Here is a 22,512-nt window from a genome sequence, read left to right as displayed (position 1 = left end):
TCAGTTCAATTTGGTGAACTGGTTCAAGAAGAACCTGTTAAATCGAATGATTCGTTCGTGAACCGGACATCACTACTCTACTCTGTGTTGTGAACATGTTGACAACAGACCCGGAAGAGAAGACAATGCTGAATAAAGTCGTAGTTTTTGTTATTTTTGGACCAAAATGTATTTTCGATGCTTCAACAAATTCTAACTGACCCTCTGATGTCACATGGACTACTTTGATAATGTTTTTATTACCTTTCTGGACATGGACAGTATACCGTACATACATTTTCAATGGAGGGACAGAAAGCTCTCTGACTAAATCTAACATCTTAAACTGTGTTCCGAAGATGATGGGTTTGGAATGACATGAGGGTGAGTCATTAACCCCTTACTAGTAACCCCCCTTTTTTGGCATGGAGACCGAAATTACATACCCAAAATAAAAAGGTTTCTGCTCATGATTCTTTCTGACTAGATACATAATCAACCTTTGTTCACAAAGCTGACACTTTAAAGTTTACTGTTCAGGAATCAGAATCACTCAGACTGTTATGATAATAGAGATATATAAGCTCAAACATAAAAACAAAAATAAAAATATAAAAAACATATGTTTTAAATGTATTTAAAAAAATGTTGATGTAGGAAATGAGTTTGAAAACACAGTGTAGCTAAGGCCACAAGTCTTCCAAACCTTCATAAAAAATTTCATAATCGAATCTGTAAAACGGTGAATTTTATGAAATATTTTCTAAGGCCATGTCATGTGTGTTTTTAGAGAAGGTTAATCAGATTGATTTATGGCACTTGTCATCTCTATAAGATCTCACATGTAAACATTCCTGTGCTCTTTGTGTATGTTTCACTGTTGAAAGCTGCCCGATTCATTATTCTATTGTTCTCACCAAACGAGTCTTTCACACCTCCGCCAGGTATGACACATTATCCGCATTATTCTTTTATCATTATTCTTTTGTTTTTATTCCACCTTTATTAGCCTTGATTGTGGTTTTTCAGGCTTTACAAAGCAGCGATCTCACTTCAGTCTCTCTTTGCATTTAGCCCTTATTTATCAAAAGTCTTACTATAAAAATACAACAAAACATTTTCTTACGACTTTACGTGAATTATTGAGACAAAAATGCATTATGAAGAAGAAAAGCACCTGCTATTAGTAGCATTTTAGCTAATGTTAGCATCAAGCTACATCAGACAATTTATGAAATTATTAGTACACTTTTACTCAAAACTCACTTTAAACCCCGATCGAGTGTTTATAATAACTTCCTTTAGCGATCAGGGGTGGAATTTGGTCGTTTACTGTTGTAAAAATATGTTATTTGTAGCCTTTTTCATCGCTGCACAAGTTAGCATTTCCGATGTACATTTTCGATTTTTTTTATAAAAACGCCCCAGATCTCAAGAAATTCTCATACCAAGCTTTACTATCGTAATCGCAGGTTTATTGTTCGGATATTTTGTGTGTACAGAGGTGTTTCAGTGTTGTTTTGGCCAGATAACTACCAGGAAGTGTGCAGGAAGCATGTGACACGATGGGGCGGTGTCCAGATATTACACTCTCAGATTGACATTTGGGAAGGCCCAATCGGAGTCTGAGACACACAGCACGAGCTGCCGGCACAGCAAACACATACACAGATCGCTGGGAGAGGCTGTTTATCATCTGATCGCGTAAATCCGTGGAAAATGAATAGAAATGACGATTCTGTCTGAAGAAATATGAAGTAAACATCAGTAAATATATCCATATATCTCCGCAGATATGCATCTATGCTCTATAAATCCTTATTGACGCTGTTCAGTGAGTCTATGTGAACACAAATAAACCGCTGCTGACGTGACTGAATATGAGTGAGTGGTGAATTTCTATTCAAAATGGGGCATAATACGGATTTATTATTTTGCACTCCTGACATAAATCACTAAATATCTGTCACTGCAACAATGTTTTATCAAAATATTGGTCAAATATCGAAGCTAGAGTCTTTAAACTTTCAATTGATGCATAGTTTGTCCAGATGAAGTAAGCCAGTGATGTTTAATGTGCTGTGAAAGTGAAACAATAATAAACTGGGGCCGTCAGCGATGTTTGCACGTAAAGGGGTTAATGACATAATTTAAATTTTTTGGTGAAGTAACCCTTTAATTTTATTATTACTATTACTACTACTGCTAGTATGGTTCAGTACAGGTTTTTTTTTTTTTTTTTTGTAAGTAAAGCACTACTTTCGTTTTTGTTCAGTATCCATTTTAAAAACTATTGGTTAATTAATTATATTGGCCAGTGTGGTCCAACCTAGCTAACGGTATCGGCAAATCCACTATCAGTCGACCTCTAATATCTTCTATGGCTATTTTGCATCCACGAGGAACTATTGGAATTCTACAAATTCATTGCAGTAATACATTTTGAGGGTGCTCTGGGTTGTAATATGCAGTGGAAGGTACCTGACCAAGTGTATGTATTCTCAGGTAACAATAAAAGAAAAGTAAAGAGAATCCTATCAGCCCAGTAGAGGAAAAAGGGAGAGGCTGTAAAGAGTGCAGTGCCACCACCTACCAGGAAACAACAAAAAATGCAGAGACCATTTCAGAATTGGTCACCTCAGCATGTGGAGAATTAGTCACAGCTGACCACCTAATGTGCTCAAGCCATGGTCCAAATCAGACTAAAGCACACGATTCTGAATGTGACAGATACCTTTTACATGTTTGAAAGTCTGTGAAAAGTTGACTGGTTGATTATTAGGTTAAAATCATAACTGAAATAGGTGTCGGAAATCATTAGCACTTTTATTAATAACCGTTCAGCTTGAACCTGAAAGCCTACCATTATAAGTTAGACAAGAGGCCAGACATTACTGTTAAAAGGATAGTTCACTTATAAATTGTCAGAGTTATGTCATCTGCTCACCCTCATTGTTCCATTCCTTTACCCTTTACAATACGTGCATAATACTCTTAAAGCTCTTTTTAAAAACTTGTCTTTTTACGTATGCCATGTCGCATCATTAAACTAGCATTTAACAATGGACAAAAGTTTTTTTTTTTTTTTTTGTTTTTTTTTTAAACCTATGGTTCTCTAACCATAAATGCTACTGTAATTTGCCCCCTGACTAAGCATTTAAAGAATTTAGTAGAAGCATTTAAATAATCCCGTGAATTCACTTAAAGAATGCAGAATCGAATCGTTATAATCGAATAGCGGGTTAACTCCGTGTCAGCGCGTGCTCTGATCGGTAAAGGGGCAGAGATTTCAGACCTCCGTTTATTAAGGAGATCTGTCACAAAACTCATCATTTGCGCCAACGTTTTTTGAGCAAATTTCAAAGCCGCACCCGCCCGCCATCCGCTGATTGTTTTGGGGTCTATGGCGATGCAATGCTTTGCTGATGCGAGCCGCAAAAAAAAAGCCATTGCCATTTGCCCATTAGCTCCGCCCACTACCGGAGAAACTGGTATGTCTTCTGCTTGTTCGAAAATGAATATGAATATTTCTAAATTTAATCCATTATTTTGACAGGAGAAGACAACAAAGAATAGTTTACATATAGCGTGTTGTTTAAGCGTGGTAAGACTCTCGCTCTCTCTCTCTTTGCATGTGTGAGAAACAGCGCTATCAGTAAAGTGACGGTGAGTCATGCGCATTCACAAAGAGTTTACAGAGTGTCAAATACAGGTGCGCTGTGTGTCCATTGAGATGAGCTGAAAAGTTCAGATCGCTTGAAGGAGAGAGAACTCTGAAGCTCAGATGCTGAAATTAATGCAAGCGTCATGCGCTTCAGTCTATGTAGTAAACAAACCTGCACGTCTCTGCCATTCATTAATTCACACAGAGACGCGCAGAACACGGATTTATATTTTAAACAACTTTTGCAGCTTAACATTTACAGATACTGGTCCATATGGAGATTTGATTTGATTATTTTATGCTAACTTTGGCAAATTCCATGACTGTCCATATTAAAATGCAAGTTTCATTTTCATTACTGGATTTCGAGATTCCGTCCTCGTTTTTTGCTTCATGGAAATCATAGAGCAAATTTCAAATCCGCACCCGCCCGCCATCCGCTGCTTGTTTTGCGGTCTATGGCGATGCAATGCTTTGCTGATGCGAGCCGCAAAAAAAAGCCATTGTCTGTTCTAGAAAGGATGCAGCAAAGATATTTAATGCTAAAGTATGAGGCATAGGCCTACGCTGAGTTTCATTTACGATGAGATGTGCTCTAGGTCACAGTGCAGTGCAAGCGGCGCGCTGGTGCTTCCATGTCACGGTTATCATTGTCTGCTTTAATTGTTTTTTATTTATTAAAATACATGCAATTGGTCGATGAAACATTTATTAAAATTAAGATAAAATTTGTACAAAACGAAATTCGTTTTTAAGAAAGGTTTTCTACAAAGCAAAATTTTATGAAGTGGTAAATATCATGTCTGACGATTTACAAAACTTCATTAAGTGGTAAAAACCATGTCTCCCGATATATTGCGCATCTTATGATCTTATCTAAAAAATGAAAATAATTTTTGATAAAAAATGTTTGTAAAAAATATTTTAATGACACGGTTTTGGCGGTTATAGAGTTCTAATGACGGTGTTCAACTATAACCGTCGGTCTCACGGTTATATACTAACCGTCACACCCCTACTTGAATCGAATCGAAAACCTATGAATCGTGAATCGAATCGAATCGCTGCCTTCCCAAAGATTCACAGCCCTAGGGGATATCCATTTGTCTAGGAAAAATTTGTCTAGGAATTAACCCTCTGAAGTCCATTAACGCATATATGCGTTTTGAGTCATTTTCTCCGGATAACCCCGAAAAGAACTTAAATTACACTCTCAGTTTTAATCGTACAGATAAGAGCAATACATCAATCGAATCTGTAAAGGGTCTACTTTTTTTTGGATACAGACATAATAACAAAACACCTTTGTGCACTTATAAAATAAAGATAACAAACAAGGTATGCTGTCTGGAGTGTTTGTCTCCGCTGATCGTCATGTACAAACATGTCATTAAAATGAACTGTGAATACTCAACGAAGAGATATGAGAGAGATATCTATAGAAAGCCTGAAATGTCTACTTTTAAACTAAACAGGTGCTGCCGAAAACAAATATTCTGAGATAAAGTAATCCATATGAAAACAACGCGATGTCTATTTTTCATATCTCCGCTCATTATATCTAATGTGACCACGCCCCCGCGCGTTTCCTATAGCAGTATGCGAAAAAAGTTGTTTCCTATAGCAGTATGTGGCTGCTTTAGAGAAAATTGAGTAGGGAGGAAGATTCTCCCTACATAGTTTTAGGCTGTAAAGTGTATCTGATCTGGTAGAATTTTCCTGGTTGCCATGGTATGTTCGCAGACATCCTGGCACCCAGTATGTTTATTCGGTGAGGGGTCTTTGACTATTTGTTAATCTAATGAATAACTGATTTGTTAAATCTGCTAAACAAATGTGTGTCTGATTGGTCCAAATGTAACAATGGACTAGGGTTAATTGTAGTCTTCCAATAAACCATGTTAAAACTATTCTTCTAGTATTATGCATTTATTTTTCATTTAATATAATTTACAGAACGTAGATTTTTCAAGCATAGTGAAATAATTTAGCCACGGAGAGGTGTTTCTGATCAGTGGAGCGAGAAACGGGAAATGGTGAACCCGGAGTGGAGCTCGAGCGGAGTGATTATTGAATGCTTGGAGCGCAAAGGAGAAATTGTTGTCGCTCCCCTCTGTTCAAATCTTCTGCTACTGACAGAGGGGATGATGAACCTAGTTATTAGGTAGAGATGAGGGCCATTCAGCCATGGTTGTTATAAATGAGATGGACTTGGAATTGGTGGCATTATCTCTTGCAAATAGGTTTGGAAATGCTTTAGGCCACAAAGAAACTGATTTTCTCTGCTGCATTTAATAAACAGAGCCGTAGTTCATTGTCATTTTGGTGATATTGCGTTCATTATCGCAGATAGAATCACCTGTGATAATGAATGCAATATTGTTGTCAGCTTGTCAGTAATCTACGGCTCTGTGTATTAAATGCCGCTCCCTCTGAAAGCAGGTGATTGTGATTTACAACTAGTGTACCTAGTACCCTCACCCTACACGTTTCATGTCTTATCGTACTGTTCGTGCGAGAACGGTTTCCTCCCAATGACGTCCCATGTGCGCTGCAGAGACGCATTGGCTATTTCACAGACAAACACAGGGTTCGACAGCGTGACCACTTCAGTCACAAATAAAAATAAATGTGTGCGAACTATGAAATGTATTTAAGGAGCACTTGTGCGAATAAATCAAAATCCCTCCGGGTAAGTTTTCTTAATTTTACTATCATGAAAAGTCTTCAATACATGAAATGGTAAAACAAACGTCTTAATGATCATTTTAAGTCATCTTATATTTTCGGGATGGAAAAACATAAATCGCGATACAGCCTATTGATCATTAATCTTCAGATTGATTTCATTTAAAAAAACAAGTGTCACAAGGTGGCTCTGTTGCGTGTTCAACAGGCTCGACAGCTCTTAGTTCAGACTGCTTCAAAGTGATTCTCAATCAATTAAGTGATTGCTTATGAACTCAAGTTGAAAAATTATGACAATGTTTACTTCATGACCTTTATATAATATGTTTTATGCGGTTGTAAGAATGCATATTTTCTCTCTAATCTGTAGGATCAGCCTGCAATAGTGTAGACATTTCAAAATAAGAGTCCTGGTGTATTTCAAGCTTTTTTTTTTGTTTATTTTTATTTTTTTCCTGGGCATTATTTTTATTTTTATTTACACAGTTAATTGTATTTTATTTAATTTCCATTTCATTCATTGTAAACTAAAGTGGATCGGTACAGACTATAAAAAGTGACCAGTGTAACCTTTTATATTTTTGGTTGACTATTTTATTTTGATAATGAACAGACTGCGATGTAAGTTTGAATTGCTAGAATGTGTGGGGTGTGTGCGCAAGATGCTAGTGTGATCGAACACTTTTTTGGAGTAAGATATAATCCGCAAAAGTGTTTACTTTTGTCTGTGCACACTCACAATAAAAAGATTTATGAACTTGTAAATAAAAACAGACAAACAGAATGTGCGTTGTCTAGGGGTGTGACGGTTAGTATATAACCGTGAGACCGGCGGTTATAGTTGAACACCGTCATCAGAAATTATTTTCATTTTTTAGATAGGATCATAAGATGCGCAATATATCGGGAGACATGGTTTTTACCACTTAATGAAATTTTGTAAATCGTCAGACATTATATTTACCACTTCATTAAATTTTGCTTTGTAGAAAACCTTTCATAAAAACGAATTTTATCTTAATTTTAATAAATGTTTCATCAACCAATTGGATGTATTTTAATAAATAAAATGCAAATAGAGCAGACAATGATAACCATGACATGGAAGCACCAGCCCGCCGCATTCACTTGCACTTCACTGTGAACTAGAGCGCATCTCATCGTAAATGAAACTCCGCATAGGCCTATGCCTCATACATTAGCATTAAATATCTTTGCTGCATCCTTTCTAGAACAGACAATGGCTTTTTTTTGCGGCTCGCATCAGCAAAGCATTGCATCGTCCATAAACAATCAGCGGATGGCGGGCGGGTGCGGCTTTGAAATTTGCTAAAAAAAACTTTGGCGCGGATTTTTGTGACAGATTTCCTTAATAAACGGAAGTCTGAAATCTCTGCCTCTTTCTGTTTTAAATCCATTATCTTAATTAAGTCAGATATATACATATAATTTTTTTCTTTTTTCTTTTTTTATGAAAATGAATTATTTTTATTTTAGGCGTATTAGTCTACTTACGTAGGCTATGCATTTTCCATACATCCTTCAGTTATTTTCATGAATAATTTCATGAATAGGTTAGTTAAGGAACAAAATTAGTGAAAAATGAACAGTTACCACAAATTAACAAGTTGTAGGAATAAATATGATATCTGTCCCATGTCCCGCAGCCCTGTAAAGCGCACTGCTCAATATGTAACAATTACCTGGAGAAATGACTTGGTACATTTCTGTTGCTTTCCTTGTTGAAGAACTTTGTGTTGATTCTATTTTAATGTACTTTTAAAGTTTAAATCACATAAAAAGCTTAATTTGTACATTATGAATGAATGATGATGCATTTATAAACCGTCACTGCACATGTTTTCAGCTTGCAGCCCAACATTTAATGGGTTAATTGATCATCGGTAGCTTTAATCGATTGCATCTCTTTGCGACAATATATCAATCATCGATTAATCGTTGACATCCCTATAGGAGACGATTTTCATTTCCATATGGATAATTATGTAGATAACAAATGTGAGACATATGATTGAGGGAAAAAACAAATAGCTTTTTCCTATAGTTTTAATGGAAACAGTTATGCAGAAAGGAAGGGGAAGGCCTGGAATGGGGAAAAAAGGACGTACACCCATGCAAGAGATTGGAGCTAACAACTTCTTTCAACATCTTGGGCGATAATATCACATGCAGTTAATGGCACAGCCCTTATTTCCAGCTATTCCTTATACTGAGTCCTTATACTGAGAAACTGTACAGTAGTGAAATAAAGAATATACATGTGACTTTTCTGCTACTACTTCTCCATGCAGATGAATCCAATGTTTTTTGGAGTATGTGTGGCTTTCAGTCACAGTACCGGTGTGGATACTGTACCTCGGAATCACAGATTCTACGTTTTGGAAGTATGATCCATGAATTTTCACTAAAGATGTCAGATTAAATAACAAATAACTGATGCCAAGTTAGTAACATGTTTGCTACTGTTCTTCTGACCAATTGAGAAAACAAAGCATTACAATAAATTACAATAAATCAGCATTGCGTGACTGTTTTTCGTGTTTATTAGCACTACCTGTAGAGATGGCGGTGGTGGAGTGTTGAATAAAACACCACATTGTCAGATTACCTCATTCACAGATGAGAAAACTTTACAGTACAAAATGCATAATATTACAATAACGCCTTCCATTATCTCTCTGTCTATAATAGCTTAATGGAATGCTGCACATGTCTGCACAAACGGTGTGCAGAGGTATTCAAATGTATATGTATATCGTAATTAAACATTTTATGGTCCTACCTCTTCCACAAACAATATAAATTCCTAAACGTACATTAGACCACTTAGTGATTATTTTGGGGATATGAGGAAACTTTCAACAAGCATAACAAAAAATGCTTTTGAACGAAATCACCTACCCCTCCTTTAAAATGTATGCTTTGTTGTACTAAAAAGTGAATATATAATACACATACACAGGCCAACTACCTTTTTCTTGGCCAAAGACTTTCATATTTTTTATAATTTTAGTTTTTGTTGAATTTAAGCATGAGATTGTATTTTTTGTCAAATAATTGGCAGGCCCCCTGCAGTTCTCCCATAAAAGATTTTTGTTTTTCACCTAAATGGTATCATTTACTTTTAAGCTTTGTGAAGTATAACAGGATTTTTTTTTTGTATTTATTAAAAATAACTTTTCAAGCAATAAAATATTTTTGATTGTCTAAAACATTAGCTTTTTTTGTTAGACTTTCCATCATTCACTCAGTTGACACAGTTGTTTTTTGGAATCCAGCCACCCTAAATATTGTTACAGTAATATAATTATTATGAAATATTATTTGCATTTCCCTTTTTTTGGTTCTGTTCATATGTGTGATTTGAAGTGCACAATCATTTAAAGTAATCACAATTCATGATTAATCAGGAACTTATGTAAAAATGATGACCGGTCTCCTGAAAGAAACTTTCTTCCTTCAGAAAGTGCAGATGAGAGCAGGGAAGTTTGTTTGCTGCACTACATGGAAAATGTCAGGTCACTTCAGAGTTCAGCTGGAGTATCTTTATGAACGGTGTTTGTTGAAACCTCAAATCAGAAACTGTACAAGCACTACAGGGAAAAAAAAGATCACTGGGCTACAAAGAAAAATTATAATTGTATTTATTTTAAAATGTTATTTTAATACTGTTTATACCTGGCAAATTCTTCCGTACATTAATGTTCTTAACATAGTGAGCTTCATATAATAAACATGCATTTTAAAATAGTAACATGGTCTCCATGTGTGGCTATCAATAATCTAAATTTTAATTAAATTTTATTTAAGCAGCCTATGAAACCTCACAGCTGTTCTTAATGAAAGAGAGAAATGTTGCCACAATAGCTTCAAAGGAAAGACAGCAGGCAGTGAGTCTCTGAGTTTGCTCTTTATATTTTAGCCTCAAACGACTAAAGCTCCATTTACACTTATAAGTAACACGAGATCCACGCAGACCATTTAAAGGAAAATGACACCGTTTTTCCATATTTCACTATGTTCTTCCTTCAACATAGACGAGTTGATATGTACCTCTCCTGTCTCAATGTGTGCACTTAATCGCTGTAGTGTGTGGCGCCACTATGCTAGCATTAACTTTTATTCCTTTATTAGCACCATTTATTCCTTAGCATTCAAACAGGGATGAATTTAGAAGCCACCAAATACTTCAATTTTTTCCCTATTTAAAGATGGTTACATGAGTAATTACACGAGTAAGTGACGATTTTCTAAGCGGATAAAAGATGATAACTTATACTGTATGGCGGAAATGATGAAATGATGTGAAAAATTACACAAACAAAAATCTGACTCTTTATTGTGCCGAAATCCTATTGATATGTCACTTGCATAATAATTTGGAACACTGTGTATAATAATATACTAATATACTAAGATATGGATTTTTGGGGGCCGATGCTGATAATAACTCGAAAAGAGCCGATTTATAAGCCGATATTTTGATTTTGAAAATAAACTGGATATTAGACCCATTTCCTACAAACTGCACTTACACAACATTCAATAGCAAAATATCTGCCTGTTCTATGTATGTGGGCTGTATAAATCATTTTCCAGAAGGGATTTATGTTAAAAAAAAAGCCTTAGATTACAGTCTCAATGATTAAACAATTGCACATCAAAAGTATAGATTTTTTAATGATCAAAAAACAGTCTGATTTTAAACATTTAACACTTTTACTTTCTTCCAGTTGAAGCTGGTTTTAACAGTCTGTGTGTGTACTGTAAATAAATTATAATACTAAAGTTAAAGTATTTGCAGAAGTAGTCCCACACTTTGCTGCTACAGGATTCACCTTTTTCAGCCATCTGTAAGGCAGAAAGAGAGACAAAAAGAATAAGCATGTGTATTAATAATATCACCATGTATCATTACTCGTGTCATCATTATAATTATAATTATCATAAACAGGGATCTCCTACATAGGCAAACATTTTAAATATATATATATATTTTATTTGTCAAGCAATAGGTATTACCTATTACCTACTTATATTTAACAATATTATTACAACATTTCCCTGTTATGTCTGTAAAGCTGCTTTGAAACAATCTGTAAAAAAGAAAAAAGCGCTTGTTCAGCTCACATTTATTTACATGTCCTCTCTGGTTTAATCATTCTGACGCACTGTACTGTAACTACACTATATTTGCTCTCACAGACACATTCACAACGGTCCCGTATATCTTGTCTTCTCTTTGTGCAGTCTGAATCAAAACATCGTCATGCGCTGGCGAACGTAAAGTTAGCCTACTGTTACCGGAAGATTGCGGAATCAATTTGAAGTTGAATGGTTAACGTTAGTGTCATGAACACACCGCTGTCAATTTTGAGAAGAACCACATTCAAACAAGTTAATAGCAAGCATTTAAGGGGCCTGCTAAAAAAAATAGCGTTAGAATAACATAATCGTTGTTGTTTTATCGAGGCACGCTGTACATAACTTCTAGTCATTGACTACACGCTCCCCCCTGCCACAGTTACTTTGTCATTATGTGGGAAACACTGCAGATATATTTAGAATAAGTTAAACGCTAACGTTATAGTTTGACCTCTTATTAACGTTCGCACTCTTCCACTGATAAACATGGTATTAGCTTTGTGGCTAATCTAATATAGCAATGCATTAGCGGCTGTAAGTGATGTTATAGAATATTTAGAAGTGATAATGATAGGACCGTTAGCTAGAACTACCACACCGTTTTTATATACAGTGTATGAACTAAATCCACTTCAGCGGTAATATACTTGAATTAACTCAATATTGCCATGGTTATCATGAGGTATGGTATTTTTTCAAGCTCCTTTCTTTTGTTGTGTTTACACCAGTAAGTTTGAATGCACACCCAGACATACACAGAGGAATTTGGAAAGGGAACATGGTAACGTTAAGTTCTTCTGACTGAATTCATGGATCATCTCAAATGCTAAGTGACAGAGGATGCTTTTTCAACATCACCTGCCATCAGTGCCTGAACTCTCCACCACTGCAATCCAGCTGCAACTCTGAGTGAAAGCCTCATTATTATGTTTCTGTTGGTGGTGTAGAATTTAGGCCTCATATGTCATTTTGTTATAAGTCACACATATTTTTTGTATAAACCTATTTTTTTTTTAGTCCTACAATCCCATCCATGTCAGAGCTTTGTCTTTCTCAGAGGAGGTGTTAATATTTTTAAATAGCATACTTGCAAGTGGATTATTTAAAAGGCGGCATGTCAGGCAGATCTTTATCTGGTGAATTAGCAGCTTGAGTCGGAGGGACTCGGCATGGCGTCTTTGAATGCTGATTACATTGCCTCTCCCTCTCACTCCTTTCGACTGAATGGCACGTTAAAAGCACGCAGGCTGTGTTGTATGTTAGAACCACATGAGGGGACTGAATGTGATTTTAAAATCAAATAAGTGAGTGAGTTTAGTAAAGTTATAGTAAAAACATTTTTTTAGATTGTTTAACCCTCCAGTGGTGTGTAATTAGTAAATATATTTTGTAGTAAGTGTTTATTGCCCTGTATTGACTCAAAGGTTACATTATGGCTCAATAGTCTCACCAACTTGCAACATAGCAGCATGCTGATTTGTGGGCTGAATTGTCTTGAAGAATGGCCATTGATATTTCATTGGGTCTGTAATATAATAATTTAATATAGTAAATTATAATGTTCTGATGCAACTGAAATATTAATATCAGCCAAAATTTCAAAAGTGCTATACATGTTATTATTGGTTAATATTATTGTGAACATTACTGCATCGTCATATTTCAATAATCACTTTAAGTCTTAATATGCAAGTCTTAATATATAATGCCCCCAAATAATTTTTCTAAATAAAGAAATTCCATCATTTATTTTCCAAGCTGCCATGATCTCAATGCAGCTGGCATTTTCTTCGGCCCAGCCATCATCAACAGAAAAGGAATCCTTGGCATTTCATTCAATTTTCAAACAAAACTTTCTGAATAAAAATGGCTGCGCACTGACAGTGATATTTCAGTTACTGTAGGTGGAAAAGGAGTTTGAGGAAGTGTCATGACCTAACTTCTACAACAAAACTGCACGGTGCAGTTTTTGGTTAAAACTGAATGTCATGCTGAGCATAATCTTAACTGGCTGTTGAATAATATTGTTTATTTTAATTTCAATGAAAATATGAAACCTGCTTTGAAGGGAGGGTCAAGCTTTTGTTAATCACAGCATGAAAAGCGTGTCTGTTTGCTGAAAAGTGTTAGCTTTTGGTCTGGTCTTTTGGTAATCGGTGCTTTTACAATATGAAGTTTAAATCATCAATGTTTTTTTTTTTTTCTTTCCTTGAAGGTAGGAGACTTTTTTTCTGTAAGTATGCTTAGAAAATCTAATCTTTCTGTCTTACTCTATCACATGGTGTTTCAACTGTTCTGACAGTTGCTCTTAGTGTACTCTCACTCTGAACAGGTGTCACTCTTCATTATTCATTTTGTGTTTAGTTTTTCTTGCTTATTAGTTTCCTGTAAAGTTGAACTAGAATCATTGCTTTCTTTTTTTATATATATGATGATGATCCTACATTAGCAACAGATTTACATGCAACATTTGATGCCTGTCGCCTTCTTTGACGATAAGGCTTATCCTGTTTACCTCGTGCATAAAGCCCTTGTGCTTTGAATGAAACGAGTTGCCCAGTTTCCTAGAAGAAAAAAAAAAGACTGAACAAATCAACATCAGAATATTTTCTAGTAAATATGAGGGGTGAGATAATCATAATTGAAAAAATAATTGGAATTTTAATTAATGTCTTCTGAAGTGAAACTCTTGAAGGCACAAAGCTTATCGGACAGAAGAAATATTGAATTCTACGTCAATGGAAATCACATCTCTCCGCCCATGCAAACAAATGCTTTGATTGGAAAGAAAATAACTATATGATGTGCATAGAGCAATAATCACATAAATCACACATATAAAATGATTACAAATGAAACTTTCCTTTTTTTTCATTAAAAATTGCACTTGGCATTGAAATGTCAGTTAATGGAACATCCAGAGTTTGATTGTCTGTCTTTTCGCTTCAGCAGTTAAAATGGCTCTCTGCTTTATTTACCAAATCACATGATCTGTACCAATATCAATACTACCTCTTAAAGATCTTAAGTGAACACTACGTTAACATCATTGCATCTTAAGCAGAAGTGTATTAAACCAAGCCGTAGACAATTTGCAATGCACACTGGGCCACTTCAAGAGAAATGGTAAAGTAAACTGGACAGTTGAAGACATGGATCAATTCCACAGTGTAGTAACATGCTTAAAGGAATTCTGTGTTCAATAAAGGTTAAGCTCAATCAACAGCACGCACACACACACGATGACGCACTGGAGCCCCCAATCGATGGCTCCTCCCCTAACACTATAAATAGCACATTCGCATCTGTTCATCAGCTCGATCACGAGTTGTCAGTACTGTTAGTGAAACACTAGGACAGAGGTTATCAATTAAAGTCATTGTGCCCCCCCCCAGCTCTACATATTTTGCATGTTTTTCTTAAACACATCTGATTCAGATAATCAGCTCGTTAGACCTGAGCTCCATGCATGAACTGTGTTCTGATTGACATGGTCTCTACACAGGTTTCATTGCTCCCTACTCCTTGAGCAGGAGTAATCTGTTGAAGTTTACCTCACTTCGGAATTCGGAATCACATTCATTCTTGGATTTGCACTGCATAACGTAATATATCTCTGTAAATAAATACAATTTAAAATCACATCTCACACTCTTCAGTGCACTTTGAATGGAACATATTCTCTTCAAACTGGAATATTGGTGGAATATTCTGTGATATCCACTTTGTGGTGCACTTACGTTCGAATAGAACAAATGTCTGAACCAATAAGAGAAACACACAAAATGTGCAGAGCAGGGGGCATGAGGAACTGAAATTGAGAACCGCTGCACTAGGAGCACACATTCAGGCTATAGCGGTTCTTGACAGTTCAGAGCGGACACGCCCCCAGCTTTTGAGAGCAGAGTAAACCGCCCGTTTTTTTTATTTTGATCACTTATTTTATTTACTTGGTAGATTTTTTCATCATTCAAATTTGGCTGAGTGGTTAATAATAAAATTTTCGGTTTTTATATATATATATATATTTGCGGTCCGAGTAGCGGGCGGGTTAGTTGAAAACATTGGTCGGGTGCGGGTTGTTTATACATTGGCCAGCGCATCACTAATATATATATCAGTGATGCGCTGGCACCCGACTGAGGGTTTCAACTAACCCGCCCGCTACTCGGACCGCAAAAAAAAAAAAAAAAAAAATATTTTACCAGACCCACTTCCTGACCTGCATTTTTTTTAAAGTAGTTAATGCGTCTCCCCTTTATATTAATTTAATTACTTAACCCTCTGGAGTCTAAGGGTATTTTTGGGGCCTGGAGAAGTTTTGTCATGCCCTGATATTTGTGCTTTTTTCAGTTTCTTATAAATATCTAAATGGGTAAAGTCTAATATCACTGTAATCAGCACAAACTGCGCTATAATAATATGTGAAATGCATGCATATACATGATTGTATTTTTGAGAAAAAAAAATGTTATGCATGGTTAGTGAAAAACTTAAAATGTTAAATCACTTGAATAAGGCAATAAAACACATACATAAAATTGGTTGCCGGAAAAGTTGAGAACTGGAGCTTGTAGCCTAGAATTTTTCTTTCTGAGTGATGTGAAAATCATCTTGTTTACTCACTCACAGAAAACAATATATTGATTTAAATTTTCTAAGACACTTTTTGTTGGTAAAAGTCATATGCGAGTAGGCGTCAACTATCATGAATATCATTGTGATTTACACCAGAGAAGACAAAGCCCTGCATAATGAGCTGCATAATGAGCCTCTCATTCAACTGTGCCACTGTGAGGGAGGACTTACAAGAAAGAATGTGAGAACAAAATAAAAGTATATAATTTTATGTTTGTAGTTTATTAAGAATATATTTAATTATCCCACAAAATAATTTAATATCCACTTGGGGGAGCAGTTAAACAGTTTATTAGGGACAATCAAAGCTTACTTTCAAACAAATTTTTTGGCATCCTTACTCCAGTCACACAATCCTTCAGAAATCCTTTTAACAATCTTATTTTCTACCAAATAAACCCCATTTATTATTATCATCATCATTATTATTATTATTAATGTTGAAAAGAGCTGAGAATATTTTTCAGTTTTTTTTAGGGGGAATAAATCGAAAGAACTGCATTGTTTTTACATTTGTTAGAGTTATCTCTATTTGTCACATTTATATTATTTACATCAAGCTTTTGAATGGTATAGTATTGTATACTGTTATTGAAGCTTCATAATGTTTTACTTGATTATACATTTAGTCAGGAATTATAGTTTGGAAAAAGTATTTGGAAAAAGTCTGACTAGTAAAATGTTTACACTTTATGTGAAAACTAGTACAAATAAATAAAAAGAGACTTACTCATGTTTATGATCCCTGTTGAATAAAGTGCTTCATTCTTTTTTCTGAGGAAATCCATTTCTCAAATCCTCAACCACATCACATCTTTTTGGGGTGAATTATGTCTTATTCCTCTCATCGCGAAGCAAACAGTAAAATAAAAACTTGAAGAACAGTCTCGCTGCTTTTTCTTCTGTGTGGGCTTATTCAAGCCGCGCGCTTCAGTTTGAATCGGAATAGCGCGTTCAGCGCGGGGGCGTGGTCACATTAGATATAATGAGCGGAGATATGAAAAATAGACATCACGTTGTTTTCATATGGATTACTTTATCTCAGAATATTTGTTTTCGGCAGCACTTGTTTAGTTTAAAAGTAGACATTTCAGGCTTTCTATAGATATCTCTCTCATGTCTTTTCGTTGAGTATTCACGGAGTTACAGTTAAGTTATAAGTGCACAAAGGTTCTTTGTTATTATGTCTGTATCAAAAAAAAACTAGACCCTTTACAGATTCGATTGATGTATTGCTCTTATCTGTACGATTAAAACTGAGAGTGTAATTTAAGTTCTTTTCGGGGTTATCAGGAGAAAATGACTCAAAACGCATATATGCGTTAATCGACTCGAAAGGTTTAAGTAGGCTATAGCCTACAGGATAATAAGCGTTATGACTGCACACATAAGGCTTGCCACAAAGAAATTGTTAAAGTAATGATTATGAATGTGTCTAAATTAGCAAGGAGACATATAATTGTTTAATAATAAACTGGTGTTTTCTGTGTCACTGCTAAGATGAAGTTGACGATGCAGACTCACCATGAATGACAGAGATTACATAATCAGAGAGTAGCCTATTTATTTTGGTTTGAATATTTTTGTTTAAAAGTAGACATTTCAAGCTTTCTGTAATATATTGCCTATATTTCTTTTTAAACCCACCGACTAAAAGATTAAGACACTAACTGACCCAAAATACCACCCAAAGTTTCTACAGTTTTTTTCTTAGCTAAGCTAACTTACTGCAGTCGGTAGAGCGATATGATATGTGTGATGTACGGCATGATAAATGCTCGTCACTTCTGCTGTCGAAAACTTTGTCAGCCTGTGGGTCATTTGGTTTATTGAAAAATTATTGCACTGATTTGCATGTATCTTGATGATGTGCTTTTTTTCTGTGGTACTCACATACACCATGTCGCTCATGTCATATTCTCCACCATGTCCCACAGAAAAACTGCTTTTGCATAAAATGCAAGTTCTCTTTGCTTCGCTATATACAGGTCTTAACCAAGAGTAAGTTGCGGTCCATTCGCTATTAAAAGTGCATCTTCTCTTTTTCGTGGCCACACTGGCCATGACTGCTTAACCTGACCGAACAGCGCTCGCATTTTACACTGATTTATGCGATCTGAAGAGCTAAAACAGCTAACAGAGCTAGTAGCGATTACTCTCCTCTTATTGATTCGCGTCAGCTATGACATCAGTGCAATATCATTAGTTTGTAAAGCTGTCAATCATCTTACATGAACCATGTGACCAAAAGCTGTCTTTGTCATTGCAGTCTGTGTCATTGATAAAATATATGAAAGACAAAAGTAAAAAAAAAAAAAAATCGATTCCAGCTTGTTAAATGTGAATATGTGAGTTGTGGACTAAACGAGACATTTAAGGACCATTCCTGGGCTTTTGGGGAAACACTGATTCACATTTTTCTGACATATTATAGACCAAACAGCTAACCGATTAATTGAGAAAATATTTAACAGATTAATCGACTATGAAAATAATCCCAAATCCCTAATCATTACATACAAGTGCATTGCATTGGAACCCCTGGATATAAGCCTCCCTCTCTATTCCTCTTTAAAAAAATTGTTCTCTCTGTTTTATCATTTAGTAAACTTTATAGATTTCAACCTTATTATTCCTTCTTGAGTCTCTTTAACAAGAACTTAGATTAATGCATGAATTGAATAGTGATTGTGTGACCTATATGAAGGAATAACCAGTGATACCCTTGGTAGTAATATCAAATGATAGCCTATAGCGATGTCATCAGGATACACATACACCAGTAGGCACTGGCCCACCTTACCGTGACCACGATGTGGTCACCCAGAATTTATAGTTCACCCACCTCTTTTTTTACCACTACACCTCTGGGTACCATGCAGTGTAGCTGAGGATGAACACGTTTTTGTTTTGGGATGAACTAGCCTATCCCTTTGAGAAGTTATTCATATTTCAGTCTTAACATCTTTAAGTCAGTCCTCCATCCTGTGTTTTAAAAAAGAAAGTTACAATTAGGAGGAACTCTATTGATAAAAAAGTGTTGTGTCAGGTAGCATGCTTGGCAGTCCTGCAGTGTTGCTTGACCTTATCTTGCATGAAGCAGGAGAGAAGTGATGTTGTCAGTGGATGGAAAGTCTGGGATATAGTTAGATAGAAGACTGAAAAACCTGCCATAAACAAGGATTTGCTAAAGGAACCCATCACCCTGAGGAGAAAGAAAGACTCCAGCAATCTTCTCCTCCCCCTCAAGCTCAGCAAAAAGCCTAGGACTCAGTGCATTGTAATGTGGTCTTCAAAAACCCTGAGGAATAAGGGGCCCTCTGTCGCTGAGAGTATCCTTTAGGCAATGCAAGGTATATTATTCTTGCTCTGTGACCAGCATTAACAAACTAGCTGCTCTCGTCCAGAGAGTGCATTGACAAAAAATGCTTCAGGTCCATTTCTGTTGATTTTTATTGCCTCAGAGTGGGTTTATCACTTTATAACAGGTTCCAGATCCAGGCTTGTCATTATCGACAATATTGAGCCATAAAGTAAAGTGGTATATGGATGATTTTCTCAGAATCTGTTTTTTTGTATGGGGTCTGGGCTGATGTTGTGGTTCTCTGGGCCTCCAATCATCTTCATTTCTTATGCTGAAAATAGAGCCAGTGTCTGTGTTATTGGTGTGTAGGGTTTGGTGGGGGACCAGCTGAGCGTCTAGACTGAGGGATTGAAAGTCTCAAAAGCAATGACAACAGTGTCTGTAAAAGAGCTTGCCTCAACCATGATTACCAGTGTGGAGACAAGTGCCTCTGTTCGTAATGTTAACCAAACTGGTGCGCACACTTAGGCCTATCCTTCTAGTTCTTGAGTCTTTGTGGTTTTTGACAAAGATGGCTGCTATTTTGAAACTATTGAGAGGTTTACAGGCCACATTTGTCTCTTTTAGCCAGTTAAATGCGTCGTTTTGATTTGGTTACATGTCTTACTAAGGTAATCATCGCTACAATTGCTCATATCTAGGGTTGTTTTAACAAGTTACCATATTTTCACTTGACAGACAATTAAAGTAATAATCCTGGTTCAGTAGAAAAATATTTATGCTGTAATGTTGATTACAACTTAGCATTTTGTCTTTTTCCACAAATTTCTTCTTCCAAAAAAGTAAGGTTATGGTGAGGTTCTTACAATTAAATGTGAAATGTTTAGGTGCTATAAAAGGAATAGTTCAGATGAAAAGATCTTCATTATTTACTCATCTAATGTAGTTCCAAACCTATTTTGAAAAGTATTGGTCATGAAATGGTTTCGACAAACATTGACTTAAATTATTTACAAACAAAACCTTGTTTACATCTTATGGTTATACTGTTGAAACAGTGATTATATGAATGTGTATGGATGGGGTGCTCTGACTGATCAGCTACCAATCACTATTGACCTATAATGACGTTTTGATGATTGATCGGTGGTCTCTAAAAGGCAGATCTCAAAAAAACGATCTCAACCTGATGATGCTGCCGTGAGAGGTTTGGTATGACATGAAGCAGCACAGTCTCAGTCTCTGTCTGGCGTGGGTGAAATAGTTCTAATGCTGAAGGTGAGGTACTCACCTACATATTTTTTTTCATTAAATAACTTTAAAATGTAATTTTACAAACAGCGTGAGTGAATCACTCCATACACTATCACTCTTTCTCTCTCAAAATATGCAAATGGCTTCAAATCACCACACATTGCGTCTGTCTATAGGCGAGCTACACTCTGCACAGTTGACACAGGAATTGTCACTTGCACAGTCAAAGCAGTGGAACATCGTCACTAAAGTTCAGAAATTGCTTTTCTTTTAAAGGGGGGGGTGGGTTTTTTACACTGTTAAAGAGTTGGATTCCCATGCTAAACATGGACAAAGTTTCAAAAATTAAGTTGTACGTTTGAATAGGGGTGGGCGATATCTCGATATTAAAAATATATCGAGATATTTTTTAAACACGATATGGATTTTGACATATCGTATATATCGATATATTGTTTATATTCTGATTCCGCCACTTTGCTTGTTTGCCTTCCCTGTAGTGTGCTCGCCCCCCGCCTCCTTGCTTTTGTCCCCTCTCACCTCGCGTGTAGAGAACTAGTCAAAAAAAAAAAAAAAAAAGACAACTGGCTCCATTATATGGAGATACTTCAGTTTTAAGGCGTAGGGCGAACGGCAGGCAGATGTCTACTGTAGGGCCCAATGAAACGCGGACGGAATCGCGGAATCCAGTCATAAAAATGGAATTTACAGTTTATCGCGGAATGTCACGGAATTGGTCAAATTTTAAATGAATTAATCAAAAGTCGGTCATGCACTTACATCAAATCGCTAAATGGACTAATATCTGCAAATATTAACCCGGAAAAGTCTATTTAAATATGAATCCTGCATGTTCTGCGTGTCTGTGTCAACGAACGGAGCAGAAGCGCGTCTTCATTCATTAAACACGGAAGCTCGCATAACGCTCGCGCTGATTTCATTGTCTTTCCTCTCTCTAAATAAAGACGTGAACACATGAGGAACATCTCCAGAACTGCACTGAGAGTCACTTCATGAGCATCTGACCGTTTGATTTGAGTAAGACTAGCTCATATCACATCATAGACTGTGGTATCACATACACAGAACTGTAAAGGTAAACCCGTCAAAAAGTATTTGACCGAAATCTATTACTATTGTACAGCAGAATAGATAGCCCACTACTACTACTACTACTAAAATGAAACGAACATAATTTTATAAGGAATAATCACACAGCATTTCTCCCATGTTTTATTTTTAATAGTAAATCTCCTTTCTTTACCAAAAAATAAAGTTTGCTTAATTTTAAATAATTAAAAGATAAATTAAATGAATGTTTTATGCCTTCATTTGATAATCAGAAAAATGTAAATACACAGAATTTCTGAAGGGGAAAATTTTTTTCACATAAGGCTATTTTAAGAATTGTTTTTAACCAATTAAGTTGTTTTTATGCATTTAAATAATTGCACATGCTAAAACACAGAATTAGGTAACAATAAAACATATGGTGAAGAAAAAAATAAAATGTTTCATAGGCCCCTTAACATGTAATATTTGCCATATTTGTTTTTGCAGTAGTTTTTTGGGGGTTATTTTTCCTGTAAAGATATCGAGATATATATCGTATATCGAGATATAGCAAAATATATCGAGATATATTTTTTGCTCCATATCGCCCAGCCCTACGTTTGAAGGAATATTTTTCTTCCCAAAATACTCCTTCCGGTTTGTCACAAGTTTCGGAAAATTTTTTTCGAGTATGGCTCTGTGTGACGTTAGATGGAGCGGAATTTCCTTATATGGGTCCTGAGGCACTTCTGCCGGAAGAGCGCGT

The 22,512-nt window shown here is 35.9% G+C and overlaps 1 protein-coding gene across 1 annotated transcript in view; it reads left to right on the top strand.

Moving 5' to 3' along the window:
- Window positions 1-22,512, top strand: part of LOC128026610 (receptor-type tyrosine-protein phosphatase F) — a 210,817-nt gene that overhangs the window by 25,242 nt on the left and 163,063 nt on the right. The gene's annotated exons all lie outside the window — the stretch shown is intronic.

Source organism: Carassius gibelio, chromosome A2 (assembly GCF_023724105.1).
Source record: "Carassius gibelio isolate Cgi1373 ecotype wild population from Czech Republic chromosome A2, carGib1.2-hapl.c, whole genome shotgun sequence".
Taxonomy (NCBI): domain Eukaryota; kingdom Metazoa; phylum Chordata; class Actinopteri; order Cypriniformes; family Cyprinidae; genus Carassius; species Carassius gibelio.
This window is presented reverse-complemented; position numbering and strand designations above follow the sequence as displayed.